This window comes from Calonectris borealis, chromosome 14, assembly GCF_964195595.1.
Source record: "Calonectris borealis chromosome 14, bCalBor7.hap1.2, whole genome shotgun sequence".
In the NCBI taxonomy this organism is placed as follows: Eukaryota; Metazoa; Chordata; class Aves; order Procellariiformes; family Procellariidae; genus Calonectris; species Calonectris borealis.
The window spans coordinates 11,189,493-11,206,258 of NC_134325.1; positions in this window are offsets into that span (position 1 = coordinate 11,189,493).

Sequence of the window (16,766 nt, forward strand, 5' to 3'; positions counted from 1 at the left end):
AAACCTGCCCAGCACTCTCAGTGTTCACTGGCAGAAAGCAAATGTTTTCAAAAAGAATCACCTTTCAGACTGAGGCCAACAAAAGAAGAATACACATCTTTTGTGACAGGACGCACAGGGTCAGTTTTGGACACACAGAGCAGAACCAACTCAGGTGCTGCACTATCTCTACAGAAGAGTCCTTAGATTTAAAGTCATACTATTAAAATGCTTGAATGTGCACTCAGCACACATAAGTTCAGTGCGACAAAGATACTCAGTTAAGTTACTGTGCTTCATATTAATCTTAATCTTGTATAATTTCAGGGCAGGTATGATAAAAAAAATTAAGGTTTAAAGCTATCACTGTAGGTGCATCCATTTTGCTTGCAGAGCTCCTCTAATGTAATTTAGGCTTCTGCTGGGCCATGTGCTAACCCCAAATATGGGAGAACTGAGATAAATGTAAAGCAAACTATGTCCTCACAATCCCAGTTGTGCATCAGAACAAATATAACTGAAAATATAGACCAATATTTCAATAACAGGTGCACTCTAACATCTGCAGGGCACAACTGAATGCACAACACCCAGGGTCACTCTGTCTGGGAAGATTCATAAGTACGCTATACATGTTTCTTTTTTCTACTTGCATCTTCTCTCCGAGGCTGTAGGACTTTCAGCAGCAGCCTTTCCATGTACTCAGCTTTTCTGTAGTCATAGCTACGTTTGCTGAAGCCATTAGATAAACTTAATGCGATAATATTTTTATATGTATGTAGGGAAGAGTTGGGTGCAGTTTGGCTTAAGAGCTGCTTTTCTGCCTATGATGCAGAATCATTGGAGAGAGAACCATAAAAACGCTACAGGAGCCTGTGATTTTACAAGCCCAAATAATTATCACATATCTAGAGTATGGAGTCTCACTGAAACTACAGTCACTGCATGCTATTTACTTTGATGCAGAATGGATGAGTTAATAGAATATAATTTATAGCCCTGTTTATGTGTCATTCTTTTTGTAACACCAATTTTCCCAAGTTCTTTTTTTCTTAATGCCTAGAAGAAATACTTCATTCTTGTATAAACATCCACAATGAAATTGGTTTGTTTAGGTATTCACAATGAAACCAATGTTCACAATGTGTGCAAACCAACACACTCTAAAAAGGAATCTCATGCTTTTTCTCATATGTACTATTTAATGAAATGGCAAGTGTGATTATACATAGACACAAACACACACATATATCTGTGACTGTGGCCTTGTTTGTATTAGCAAGTGCCATGGCACAGCAGCAATGGATCTGCAAAGTAAAACAGTTGATTCTGTGGGCCTGATTACCATCTATATGTGTCTTGGGTGGGGGTTACTCCAGACTAACTCTAGTGCTGTTGACTGAATTACTTGTTGGGGCACATTAGGAGGGCTCCCAGAGTAAATTTCTAGTTTCAGATTGCTCCACTGCATGAACCAAAGCATGATAACTGGAGAGGATCAGGAGATTTACTTTAGAAGTGCATACCTAATCTGAAGTAAAATGCTAATGTAGCAGCACTCTAAATCATCATAACTCTTACTGCTTCTAAATGAATGTCTGAAGGCTGAGCTGAAAAAGATTTGTTTTGATCTACACTCCCCAGAGGAAACCTAAATGTCACATGCCATCATCCTTCGAGTTATGAAATTATGCCCTCAGCTCTTAATAAGAAAAAAGGTTTCCAGATATCAGAAAGGTAAGTGCTGAGTTCTAGCATACAATAAGCAAAACTTACTCCGTGGGGTTTCAAATATACAGTTGGCTTTCTCTGTTATCTTCGGTTTGGACTCTGGAACATGGCTTTGGATATGGCATATGGGATCCTTTCTGAATCAGTTTTGATACTTTTTTTCCCTCCTGGCAGAAGTAGCCAGCTTACTCGTGTTTTCTTACATTTTAAGCCTGCCAGGAAAAACAAGAATCTGAGTCCTCCCTAGCTTTGTCACTTCTTCCATCACAGAAGGATTTAAACAACTTTAGCTAAAGAGGAAACATTCTGTGAACCAAAAACCTCCTTATCCTCATGCAACAACTTGAATATCTAAGAAAATAACAAGTTCCAGCAACTTTTTAGGCCCTTTTATTGTTTAGAGCTTCCTGTATCAATTGTCCTCCCCAGGGCACTCTGTGCCAAAGTTACACGTGTATACTTTCCTTTTGTACTTGGCAACACTGAGAATTTCTCTGCGAAGGGGGAGGGTTTCTTCCTTTCACCTAGAATTAGCATTAAATTCTTTATACTTCCCTCAGTGTGGACTATGCCAATTCCATCACACAGCCATGAGCAAGAAAATATATACTGACCTGTGACATTTTTCTAACTTTCCTTAATAAAAAACTCCATGGATTTTACATGAAAATTAGATCAAGTATTTTATTGAGCCATTTTTTGGTAAGAATTACTAGAAAAATGTTTTACTTCTAGAGAACTCCATTCAGTAGTCATTGATCTTTTTCTGTGTTTTATGAGATATTTCTATAAACAATTACTAGTTTGACCCAAGATTATGTCTTTAATATTTACGAAAAGTGTAGCAAGTAACAGCTTTCTGAGAGATCTGTCACACTCAAAGAACAATATCCTCTATTGCAAGGGAGGAGTGCTTTATTTAACATGAATAGCCATCTGAAGTATTTCAACAATACTCATATATTTTCAAATCAAATTATCATTATCACAATCATTTTCAAAACAGCACTTTCTGTTGTCATATTCATTTCACACAGGTGAGCCATCACTGTGAAAGTTCTAAAAGAAGCCATCAGATTAAATATGATCCAAATGTGAGTTTTCTAAACACAAGCTATAGCAAATGGGAAAATCAGTATAAATGCTTCTTTAATGTGTTTTAAAATGTCAGTGGGAACAAATGAATATTTTATTACTTGAAAGATGAACTCTTCAGCATTCAGCCAGGATTACATAACTTTAAATTGCATCTGAGCACAACTCTTCCACCACTGTCTAGGCAGTAGAAATAGCCTAACTTAGGAATAAAAAAGACAGACACTGAATCCCAGAAGCACCATGTTGCCTGTCACAAGGAAACCACAATCAAAAAGGGTTCAGGAGCTGCAAATGAAGTGGCTTTATAAAGAATAAAGTATTCTGGAGAAAGCTCCAGGGTATAGTAAATGTGTCTGAAGAACTAGAGGAGTATGTCTGGAATAATCAGCCTGCAGCACTTATTAAAAGAAAGTATGTAAGAAATGATGAGATTCAGACAGAAAGACACAACTCCTAAATAATATAACATCCCGGAGAAATTGAAGACAACAGCTCAGGAAAGGACAGAGGATGCTAATGTATATGGCAAGATTCCTCCAGAAACTGGAGTAAATGAAGGTGTAAGGGTTGGTAATTTGAGTAATTTGGTAAATTTTGCAAAGTGAGGCTGACCCTCTACTAAAGAATAAGGCTGAACAAATCAAATATGGTAGCCTTGACTACACTGAGAACTTCAGTATAAAAAGCTAGCCACTAATGCACGAGGGACTAACAAAAAGGGTTATTGCAGCCAGGACAAGCAAAGCAGTCCTTGTAAAATGAATGCCCTGCTATAGCATAAATCCTTGCAGAACCCCCAAACCAAATGCATTTGATGAAGAATTAGGATATGGCCCCAGACATAAATTATAAGCAAGATTAGCCTGCCAAAAAGTAACATAAAAACAACAGGCAGTAGCACCTTTGACTGGAGGGAAGCAAAGAACACTCACAAAGAAATACAGTAATGACTGGGACAAAGAGTAACTGTGAGTTGCCCCAAAAGAAGATTAAAGAGGTAGATGAAAGAGAAGATGGGTGAAACCATATGTTGCATATGACATGTGAAAACCAAAATGAAAAAAAACTCGAACCGTTTCTCAGCCTGGAAAAGCTGAAGCCTTATAACAGAAACACAAAGTCTTTTGTGTTAGAATAGGGCTAAAAATAAATTCTTTCATATTGAAAAGGTGGTCCCATATGTATAAACAAGGGAAGAAAAATAAAAGCAGATTTTCTGTTTACAACTTTGGACAACTTCGGACAACTTCTGGGTGCATGAAGACTGGAAATAGGCTTTCATAACTGTTCTGGAAAACTGAAAATTAGTAAAAAATTATAGAAAGGAGCTTCTCTGTAGGAAGAAAAACTTTAAAAGAAATGTGAGGGAAAAGCCATGGAGACTGCTTCAGAAGTCTATATTGAAGATGTGCACTGCGGTGGACCTCAGAATCCCTATCCCCTGACAGCTTAGATAGAGAAGTTAGTGAGTGCTGCAGCTGCTTTCTAATGCACAGCCCCTGATTTTATCCCCATGTAAACCAAGGCATGAGAGAAAAGGACAGAAGTGATGATGTATAGTCACACCCTGGTGGAATCAGGATAGAGCTAGAGCTCATATCTGTATTTGTGAGCCCAAAGGTTTTCCCAGACCACCATTCTACACATAGAAAGACAGACTAAGAATCAGCCAAACCTTCTGTATGTCCAGAAGGCAGCAAGTTTGATCAGTGGAGAAAGCCTAGCACCATTTCTTAGTTCCAGTATGACTAAAGAGCTAACACTGTCATCTAATTTTTTCTAGATTCTGTCATATTGAAGAAAATATGTGACTTTGTCCAGAGTATAGGCTTTTGGGAGTACAACTCTTGATTATTTCTGCTGCAGCATTTAAAATTAAAAGGAGGCCAAAAGTGTTAAGTTTTTTTCAGACTTTCAGACAAAAGGTACTCCTTTGACTGAGTAAAAAATTGTGAAGGGAGATAATTAGGTCAGGGTCCTTTATAAGGTAACTATATGCGTGTCTATTCCAGACTACTGAGATATCAGATAGCCCAGCTGGCTGTGCTAACCCCAGAACTGGAATCAGTATCACTGCATCCTCATGGCACTGCACTCAAACTAATTAGCTGGGTGATGAGAGATACCTTGCCATGTGGTTTATAATATATTACAGCTTCAGCTAGATGTCTCCACTCTGCTTGCTTCTGGGACATGTGTCTCTATTAGCCTGCTGGGAGTTTGCTTAGGGGTCTTTGCACGCTGCCTCCTGTGGGGTGCAGTCAGGCCCTGAGCAGACGACCCTAGATGATTAGGTAGGGCCTTGGAATGGAAAAAGGCCTCTAAGACAGAGTGCAAGAAGAGCATAAGGTTGCCTGTGCTTTCAACTGGAGGCACAGATCCATTTAATGACATTTCTAAGGGGAAGAAGTAGATATTGATCTGCCTGTAGCTCTCAGCATAGCTGGCTACTAGTCTCCTAACTCACTGAGAAGCATCTGATTCTGGTAAAAAAGCCACCAGGTCAGTGCTGTTGCTGTGCTTTGAGAACTGTCTGAATCCTCATCTTCCCCCCGTCAGTGATGTAACAGACAAGCAGAGGCATTTCATGCTACTACATGAAATTTAACCGGAGATCACAAACCCTAAGATGTCTTTACCTGCCACTCACATAATTTCTGCCTGGTATCACCACTGAGTGCCAGAGCTGCATTGCTCTATCCTGACATAGTTTGATTTTCTTTTCAAGGTAACCTTTGTTCTGAACTTTCTTGTTTTGTTGAACTTAGATTGAGGATTAGTTTCAAGATCTCTGTAGTGTATTTTGTCGTAAATTAGTGCTGGGTGCACTTACCTGCATTGTAATTAGGGTCTGGAAATTATAGAGCCCTACAATGGTGTGATTGTGCATGATTCTTTGTTCACAGATGCACAGCAGAACTCACCACCTACACACTATGGCAAAGAACAAAATGAAACGCCCAAGCTCTATGCTTATAGTGTGTCTAGGTTAACTCCAAAACAACTACAGCTCCTTTATCATGCATAAACATCCACAGAAACAATAGAGATGAGATCAGTGTAAATTCAAGTAATAGAAGGAGGGGGGGTTGCAGCCAGAGCAGCCAGATTTATCTTCAAAGTTGGTCAAGCCTTGGAGTTGGCTCTGCTTGGAGTCTGGGAGGACAGACCAGATGAGGTCCCTTCAACTAAAATTTTTCTGTGATTCTATGATTCCAAGAGATTCCAAGAGATTGTAGCACCCAGTCTAGTAAGGCAAGGAGGAGATGTTGTGGTATAACCTCAGCTGGCAACTCAGCACCCCCTCTCCCAGGGGGAGAGAATCAGAAGAGTAAAAGTGAGAAAACTCGTGGGTTGAGATAAAGACAGTTTAATAGGCAAAGCAAAATCAAAGCAAAACAAGGAATTCATTCACTACTTCCCATTGGCAGGCAGGTGTTCAGCTAGGAAAGCAGGGCTCCATCATGTGTAACGGTTACTTGGGAAGACAAAATGCCACCACTCTGAACATCCATCCAGCTTTATATGCTGAGCATGATGTCATATGGTATGGAATATCCCTTTGGTCAGTTGGGGTCAGCTGTCCCAGCTGTATCCCCTCCCAGTTTCTTGTGCATCCCCTCCATACATGCAAATTAAAGTTTCTCAAATTATTACAGAAGTTAAATTTAGGTGCATTTTTCAGAAGTCACTTTTAAAATGTGTCTGTGACATCAAATAAAAGTAATGGGGAAGATACCAATAATATTTCAATGTTGGCACAGCAGCGTATTTTGTCTAGTCTCATTTTTGAAAACAGGTAAAAAATATTGTCTTCATGCCGCCAACCAGGTAGTTACACACACCTTGTGTACGTTTTCCATGCTAATGTGCTAATTCTTTGGTTTTCGGTAGCAACTGTTAGGATTACAATGTATATTCAGTAAAGGTTACTGAATCACCAAATCACAGAACGGAAAGGACCTCTGGAGACTGTGTAGTCCACCCCGCCTTCTCAAAGCAGAGCCACCGAGAGCAGATTCATGAGGGCCGTGTCCAGTTGCGTTTTGAGTATCCAAGGACAGAGACTCTACACCCTCTCTGGGCAACCTGTGCCAGTGTTTGACCACCTTCACAATAAAAAAAAAGGTTTTTTCTTTTGTTTAAGTGGAATTTCCTCTATTTCTGTTTGTAGCCTCTTGTCCTGTCACTGGACACCACTGAGAAGAGTCTGGCTCCGTTGTCTTCACTCCTCCGACCAGGTAGTTACACACACCGATAAGATCCCCCTAAGCCTTCTTTTCTCCAGGCTGAACAGTCCCAGCTCTCTCAGCCTGTCCTTGCACGACAGATGCTCCAGTCACTTATCACCTTCACGGCCCCTTGCTGGACTTGCTCGTGTCCCGGTCTCTCTTGTACTGGGACCCCAGAAGTCTCACCAGTGCTGAGCAGAGGGGAAGGATCAACTCCCTCGACCCGCTTCCTGATGCAGTCCAGGAGGCTGTTGGCCGCCTTTGCCATGAGGGCACACTGCTGGCTCATGGTCAATGTGCTGTCCACCCAGATCCCCGGGGCCTTTTCTGCAAAGCTGCTTTCCACCTGGTTGGTCCCCAGTCTGTACTGGTGCACTGGGTTATTCCTCCCCAGGTGCAGGGCTTTGCATTTCCCTTTTTGTTGAACTTCATAAGGTTCCTGTCGGCTGATTCTTACCTTTGGCTGCATGACTACACACAAACATAATTTCTCCTTTTGCATTCTTGCTGCATCACTTAAGAGCACCAGAAATACCTGCCATGAGATCCAAAGTATGAAACCTTATTTTGAAAAAAATTATTAAAACACCTCCTAACTGTACTGGCTACCGTGCTGAGTCCTGTCAGCTCAGTATAGTGATATTTGTGTTTGATACATGTTTCCATATAAATGAAATTTCTTCTCATTTCTGTTAGTCTAGGCCATAGGCTCTTTTAGTATTCATTCTAATTGGTAATCATTAATTATTTGTGTTGAGATGTCTCTTCACTTTACCAGTGAATTTCATTAGAATTATGAAATCCACATGTCAACATTACTTGTAGCCATTTCTTTTTCTGTCAGCTCATTTCATGCTTCGCTTTTCCTCTTTACCTTATTTATTAGTTTTCCATATCAAAATGTTGAAATCTGCTTACTTCTTGTGCTTAGTAATTTCATAATATATCCCAATATTTGATACCTTTGAATTCATGATCAGTTCTCCCTTCTGTTTCTGTTTTAGTTACCCTTTTCTTGCATAAGCTTCATAATTTGTCCTCAAGGACTGATTACACACAATCAACATCTAGCTCACATAAACAAGAAGAGTCATTTCTCTACCTGTACGATATATAAACTACACAAGTCCTTGTCTTATTGCTCGCAACAATTACTTCATAATCTTTGCTGTTGTTCTACTAAGCAGTTTAATAATATTCCTTAATATAAGCAGAACATCCCACCTCAATGGTATTTTCTCCAAAGAGATTTTTTTTAGCTTAGTGTTTCTGATTTTGTAGGTTCAAAATAATTAATCTATTTCCCATGTTTACTTTGTTCAAAATAAGCCATTTCATGCTGTCGTGGTTTAACCCCAGGCAGCAACTAAGCCCCACACAGCCGCTCGCTCACTCCCCCCCGGTGGAATGGGGGAGAGAATCAGAAGAGTGTAAGTGGGAAAACTCATGGGTTGAGATAAAGACAGTTTAATAGGTAAAGCAAAAGCCACGCACACAAGCAAAGCAAACCAAGGAATTCATTCACTCCTTCCCATCGGCAGGCAGGTGTTCAGCCATCTCCAGGACAGCAGGGCTCCATCACGCCTAACAGTTACTTGGGAAGACAAATGCCACCTCTCTGAACATCCCCCTCTTCCTCCTTCTTCCCCCAGCTTTATATGCTGAGCATGATGTCATATGGTATGGAATATCCCTTTGGTCAGTTGGGTCAGCTGTCCCAGCTGTGTCCGCTCCCAGCTTCTTGTGCCCCCCCAGCCTACTCGCTGGTGGGGTGGGGTGAGGAGCAGAAAAGGCCTTGACCCTGTGTAAGCCCTGCTCAGCAGTAACTAAAACATCCCTGTATTACCAACACTCTTTCCAGCACAAATACAAAACCAGCCAAAACCAGCACACATGCTTTCAGCTGTGAAATAAAATAGTACCTCTTCCTCAGTCATATAATCACTGTTTCAAAAGTTTGCAGTTTTTTGGTGTTTATTGGCTCTTACCCTTTAGTTGATAATGTTGCATTATATTCATTGCAACTTGGCATTACAGGGGCAGATCGGAAGACTGAAGCAATCAGTGCTGAGGCCCCTCTTCATCAAAGGAATATGCAGAGGTGAGAAAAACAAGCCTGTCAATACAGGGCACTGTTCTGTTGTCTATGTTCTCTGTGCCCAGGTTCTCAAGAACAGGTTTCAGTATTGGAAGAACTGGGACAGAGCTATTTTTGCCTTGACTATCTGATGAGAGGGATAGGTGAAGTCAAGTTCTGAAGATGATGATTTAGTAGAGAGGAGTTACCTCGATGCCATTGCCAGCATGGTGACCTAAGAGACTATGAAGTCTCCTATGGCTGCCTGTAGCAGGGCAATGCAGAATGGTAAGAGGCATTTGCAAAGGAGGAGAAAGAGAGCAGAGAACTGGGATTCCTTATTTTTTGTAGCCTGCACTGAATGAAGAGTGGGTCAAAAAATGCCTGCTTGCTCAGTTGACCCCAGGGATACTTACTGGGTGAGGCCTTTGAGTGCAGACAAGGTATATCGTGACTGCTGGCCATCAGTTTGCCCATACAATGCTACTGCCTGTGCAAACCCTATGCTGCTGGGATAGCACAGAGAACTATGGTCTTGTGATCAGGTAAGCAATGTATATTACTTCTCCACAGCTCTGAGCTAATTGCTGTTATTCCACCAGAAGCCCCATGCTTTCCACCCTAGAGACACATTCAAAAAGTATTACAGTTATTTTGGTTTCAGTCAGGTGTGCTTATACAAAGAGCTGCAGATGCTGATTGTTGTGGGGAGAAAGTTAAAGACATATCCCTTGCAGAGTTTTCTGTGGGATTAGGAATTGGATACCCAGAGCAATGCTGGAAGGTACACAGACTTCCACTTTTTCCTGTGTAGTGACCATGGGACTGAGGGTGCAGAAGCCCAGATGAGCTGCCAGCTTGGTAGGGTGTTCTCACCTGAGGATGCCTTCAAGCTCTCTGTCATTGCTGCATCTGTTGTGTGGCCCCAAAGTGTCATTATCATTCTTGGTCTTCAAGAACACTGCCTTTGTTCATTCAAATTTATTGAGGCAACAGTCTTCTCAAACACAGCAGTTGTTGTGAGGTAAACAACACACTGATACTGCCATGGGGTAATCCTGCTACCCAAGAAACGTGGCTTTCTCCTGACACAGATTCACAAGGAGTGTCATTTTCTTAAGGCTCCTGGTTGCTCCTCTCTGAAGTTTCTCTGAACTTGGAAAGAGAGCTGTTGACATGGGAGAAGCAAATGGATAAAGAGCAAAAAAAGAAAAGTAATACAAGAAAGAAGGGCACCAGCAAGGGGGGAATGGCAACAGAAAGTAGGGCAGGGAAAAGGATTTCAAACATGAAGATGTGTAGATGGATGAGGAAGAGCTGAAGGCTGGCCATCAGCAGCAAATGGAGTTGTTGACATGACACTTGAATCTTGAATGAATTTGTGATGTGCCATTGACTTTTCAAACAGTGGAGGTGGAGAAAGGTGTTTAGAAAAGCCACCAGGCATGGAAATGAAGAATCATGGAAACTTTCCTGTATTTTGAGTGTGAATCCTTGAATGGGATGAAGAAAAATCTTATCTCACAGCTGCACTGTCAACACTCATGTGATATAGTTATGCTACTGAGCAAAGTTTTGTTATTCTTCATCAAGGTTTTCAGACTGGCATAACACAAATACCCCATAAGAACAGCCTCAGACTCATGGCAAATTACAGCTTCAACAGATGAATGAGAACAAGATCCCTGCTGAAGATACAAGGATGTAACATACATTAAAGTAGGGACAAATGCAACTCCTACCTTAGGAAGCTACATCGTGATGAAGCAAATGTTATGTTGAACTGATTCCTATTGCTATTGTGAATGGTTACTCTGCCAGCATCTCTGGCCAGAGCCTGGAAACTATCCCTAAATGATACTGCAGCAGATATAGCAGCACAAAGAAGAAAGGATCAAACTGGTATATGCTCCTCTTCCGGCTGTTAGGCGCAGTCCCAGTACACATTCTGAGATTTTTTACTTTATTTCTACCTGCCTAAGACTGACTCTAGAATCTCATGTGAGTCATTGAGTGATATGACCTGGAACGTGATTAGAAATTAAAAATTAGAAACATAGTGGTAGCAGTAGGAGAGAGATCACATTCAGAAACTGTGAAACTTCCTGTAATGACCTTATTTATTTATACAGAGCCACAAGTCAGCAATAGCAAAAAAAGATAGTGAGGGCCCATGAACACTGAGTGTAAGATTAGTATTTGCAATTAAGTCATCTGTGACATATTCTTTTGTCTGAATTTTGCTTTATGCTATCAGTTGTACAGACCAGGGACCATATATGGTTTAAGATGCTACTGTGATTCTAATGTAGTATTTGACACTGGTGATTTAAAGCCATCACCACAATGCCATATGCAGTTTCCTAATAATTTTTTATGACATGTAAGTAGCACAGGAAGACAGAAGTTGAATATCAAGGAGAGCAACACCCTGCCTTTGTTTCTTATACTCTGTTTCCTTAAGTGTCTGGTACTGGCCATTCTTAGGGTAACATTGAGAAAAGACAATATTGGCTCAGTTTGGCAGTCAATATTCACTGAGCAGTTTTACATCCGTTGAGCAATATAATCTAAGTTTATGATGCACGGTTGCAAGATGCCACTGATGCTGAGACACCTCTGTTAAGATTAATTTCTCATCAAGCAATGAACTATATGAATTCTAACACTGAAAAATGCTTTGTTCAAGTAAGTTACAGTCAGTTGAACCACATACGAGAGAGCTGCTTAATCTTCACCTTAACATTAGCCATATTAGACCATAAGATTATATTCTTGGCAACACAGTAAACTTAAACTCCACCAAATGCACTGTTGTAACACTTGCTGCCATGAAATTACTTCTTTTTAAGACACTTGAATTTATAATCTATGCTTTAAGTTTTAATTGCACCTGTAATATTGCTACAATATTGCTGCAATCGCCAACAGGACTTGACTCTTAAAGCAGAGTTATCAGGTCTTCAGGTTCCCAAGGATACAGCCTTTTTTTGCAGAAGATTCTACAGATATTTTGACTGGGCAGAATTTAAGGATATTGGACATTTTTCAAGGGTTTCTGGTTATCCCACCATTCAGTCCTAAGCAGACAGCAGAATGTTCAGAAATCCCAAACACTGTAACAAACACACAGTAGTTATGGCACTTCCCAGAAGATACAGATCTAATGTGCATGTACTGTAGCAATGGTTTGCAAATGCACAACAAATCCAGCAAACTCCATGTGTATTGGAGTTAGAGAAAATGCCTTGTTTGCCCATGAAGAATATGTAGAGGTGGTCTACTGCAGCCTGAATGTGTCAGGCTCACTGTTTAAGCGCTCAATAGATGGATATATACTTCTATCGAGGCAGAGACAAAAGAGCCCCAACCTAAGAATATCAGTCTAAATGCAATAGTCCTTACTCCAACATAAGGACTCAGAAGTAATTGTGAGCTGTGATCTCATTTTGGAGTAGTCTAAAGATACTGTAATCTGGTGATTAAGGCACCCACATTGGTGTTGACAGACCTGATTTCAGTCCTCACTCTGCTTGATTAGTAACTTCAGTGTTAATTCTTTCTCCCATGGTCCATGAGAGTGACCTTGACAGCAGGCTGCTATATAACCTGGATGTCAATCTTCTGGAATCTCTTACTTGCACTGTTTCGCTTTATATAGTAAATTCTTCAGAACAGGAATGTGGATGAGAGACAGAATGTGGATTAGAAAATACATTCCTCCTCCTAACTAAGGTCCTCCTAAGGGGTAAAATTGATCCCATTCTCCTAAGGAGAGAAGCAGCTTTCTGTTGTTTGGGATGTAAATTACATTTATCTCTGTTCTTGGCAGGACCAACTAGCGGGATTAGACTTGAATGCATTGCTTAGAGAGCCAGGGTTTCCAATCAGGAGCTGAAGCAGTCAGATGGCTAAAAGTCAAACACCTTTGCAAACCTTATTCAGATTGATTTGGTGAAGTTTGAGGCTCCAGAGTAGAAGAAATCAAACTGAACATTTTTCTTCTGTGAGACATTTTAGTGTCTGCTCTTATTCGACAACGGGTCAGGGTCTCCAGTCTTTGGCCATACTCTGGATCTGATAGACAGAGCGCAGTTGGAATTTAAATATTTTTTTCTTTTTTTTCCTCCTGCTTAATGCAGGACAGGTTTTGGCAAAACTATTACGGCATAAAATATTATCTTGTGCTGTGAGTTTGTTCTATCGAATCCTGTTTTCCCTGATATTATATCAACTGCATTTAGCTTAACTATTTCCGTTAGCCAAACGCCTTCACATTCCTTGGTATTTCATGGGAATGAAAACTGCAGCATGTGGCTCCATTAATTTTGCCTGAAGTACAGCAATCCATTTGGTAGATAGAATTTGAAATAAATCAAGCCTCCATATTGTCTTAAAGAACTAACCTTTTCTTTCATTTCCTCTATTTCCCATTCTTATTTCCTCACTCCCTTATCTCCTGTGCTGGTTTGGCTGGGGTAGAGCTTCATAGAAGCTAGTATGGGGCTATGTTTTGGATTTGTGCTGGAAACAGCGTTGGTAACACAGGGATGTTTTAGTCACTGCTGAGCAGGGCTTACACAGAGTCAAGGCCTTTTCTTGTAAAGTAAAGTGAAGAGACATCATCGACACAAATAATTAATGATTACCAATTAGAATGAATACTAAAAGAGCCTATGGCCTAGACTAACAGAAATGAGAAGAAATTTCATTTATATGGAAACATGTAGTTTTGTGCTTGGGAAAAATAACAACACTATGTGCTAGACCCTCAACAGTTTGACAGGACAGAAGAGGAAACCAGAATATACTCATCAAATTCACACTTTTTATGAACTGCTGACATGAGGTAGTTATGAGAAAAACAAATATAAGCCTAAGCTGCCATCGAGAGATCTGTTTTCGGTAGAGGTATGAAAATATTTTTGCTGTGTAAGATCTCAGTGAAATTTCATCTGGAATATTGTATGAAATTATGAATTCAATCTGAAAAAGATGTGAGGATGGGCTCCTGGAATGATTAAGAAAGAGATTCTCTACACAAGAGAAAGCTTACAGAACATGGCTATTCTAGCCCAATAAAATGAAAGTTGAAATGCGATAAGATTGCTCTCTACAAATATATCACTGTGACAATGGATTATTGGACAAAAAGGCAAGTGCTGGCCCAGAAAAAAAAAGTGTAAATGCATTTAGACTGCAAATTACAGGACAACTAAAAGAAGGTTAGAAGTAGCAAAGTACAACTGTGTTAAAAATGGAACACAATCATTTTACAAAGGGACTTCTGTGAGCCAGTGCCTGTGATAGCTGGGCACCAGAACCATGAGCCCATTGGGCTCCCTTTAATCCTCATGTTCGTAACGGGGCTACCTGCCTTATAACTTTTTTCAGCCAGTCTGCTGTTCCTAATTGAGCAACAACTTTCACACCTTTACTGTCTGGTTCCTTTCAACAAGTCTATACTGTACAACATTTGCTTTTTACTGAGCTGTTTTATTTTAGTCATATGATCCAGATAGCCACATTTCTTAAATGGTGTGATGACCTAAGCCTCACACGATCAAGTTGTAACTAAGACTCCGTCCTTCCTCTTAAAGGATCAGTTCACCCTACAGCACTCCTCACAGATACCAGTCATTCCTAGCAACTGCTCCTACCACCCGCAGGTTTATTGGTATACTCAATGCTCTAAAATGCAATTAAATGTATTGATATGCCAAAATGCAATTGCATCAGCAAATTTCAATATCAAAGAAGAGAGGAAATATCAAACACAAATATCACTATACTGAGCTGACAGGACTCAGCACGGTAGCCAGTACAGTTAGGAGGTGTTTTAATAATTTTTTTCAAAATAAGGTTTCATACTTTGGATCTCATGGCAGGTATTTCTGGTGCTCTTAAGTGATGCAGCAAGAATGCAAAAGGAGAAATTATGTTTGTGTGTAGTCATGCAGCCAAAGGTAAGAATCAGCCGACAGGAACCTTATGAAGTTCAACAAAAAGGGAAATGCAAAGCCCTGCACCTGGGGAGGAATAACCCAGTGCACCAGTACAGACTGGGGACCAACCAGGTGGAAAGCAGCTTTGCAGAAAAGGCCCCGGGGATCTGGGTGGACAGCACATTGACCATGAGCCAGCAGTGTGCCCTCATGGCAAAGGCGGCCAACAGCCTCCTGGACTGCATCAGGAAGCGGGTCGAGGGAGTTGATCCTTCCCCTCTGCTCAGCACTGGTGAGACTTCTGGGGTCCCAGTACAAGAGAGACCGGGACACGAGCAAGTCCAGCAAGGGGCCGTGAAGGTGATAAGTGACTGGAGCATCTGTCGTGCAAGGACAGGCTGAGAGAGCTGGGACTGTTCAGCCTGGAGAAAAGAAGGCTTAGGGGGATCTTATCGGTGTGTGTAACTACCTGGTCGGAGGAGTGAAGACAACGGAGCCAGACTCTTCTCAGTGGTGTCCAGTGACAGGACAAGAGGCTACAAACAGAAATAGAGGAAATTCCACTTAAACAAAAGAAAAAACCTTTTTTTTTATTGTGAAGGTGGTCAAACACTGGCACAGGTTGCCCAGAGAGGGTGTAGAGTCTCTGTCCTTGGATACTCAAAACGCAACTGGACACGGCCCTCATGAATCTGCTCTCGGTGGCTCTGCTTTGAGAAGGCGGGGTGGACTACACAGTCTCCAGAGGTCCTTTCCATTCTGTGATTTGGTGATTCAGTAACCTTTACTGAATATACATTGTAATCCTACAGTTGCTACCGAAAACCAAAGAATTAGCACATTAGCATGGAAAACGTACACAAGGTAGCAGAATGCCTTCAATTGTAAACAATATATTTGTTACCCATTCGGTTTGGACACCGATACCTAATATGTGTTAAATATATTCAGGATTAAATTTAAAAAACACCTAGAACACTAAGTAAGTATGCTCAATCAGTTAATTCATTAGTAAAAGACAAAAACAGCACTTGACCAAAAACTGTATTACTTCTTTGGAGAGTAGAATTGTAAGTTTCCTCTCATGAGGTGTTTGCTCTGTTTTGAATCCAAAGATACCTTTAAATATTCTAACTAGCTTTAATATACAGCTGAAAATAAGTTACTGGACTTTTCCTAAACTGGTTTAAATAGTTTTCATCAGACCCTTATCTTTGAACCATAGTACCTCAAATTAGAAAACAAATAGTTTTAACTGTATTAGTTACTGCTCATACAAAGTCCCTGTTTTGAGCTCCTGTAGAACTGTATCTTCCATATCACATCACATACAGAAGTAAGCTTGCAAATTTCAGCCTATATTACTGTGACTGGAATGTACTGTAGCTCGAGGGTAAGAGCTGTTAATGCGCATAACATCATAAATGCACCTTTTATAAACACCTTCTATGGGTATGGCTGTTAACTCCTATCAGCGTGAGCACAAATGAAATATTATGAGAGTGTAAGTTTGCTGAACAGAAACTGCCTGTGCGCATACTTCTGGCAGCACAGAAAGTAAATTTTTTGTTGACTAATCCTTTCATTAAATGGGTTGCATTTACCCATTTAGAAATATAAATGAGTATCCATACAGCCCTCACAAGTAGCTAGCTTGTGGTAAATACATGCCTTAGTTTATGCAAAAAACCCCACTCTTCATAA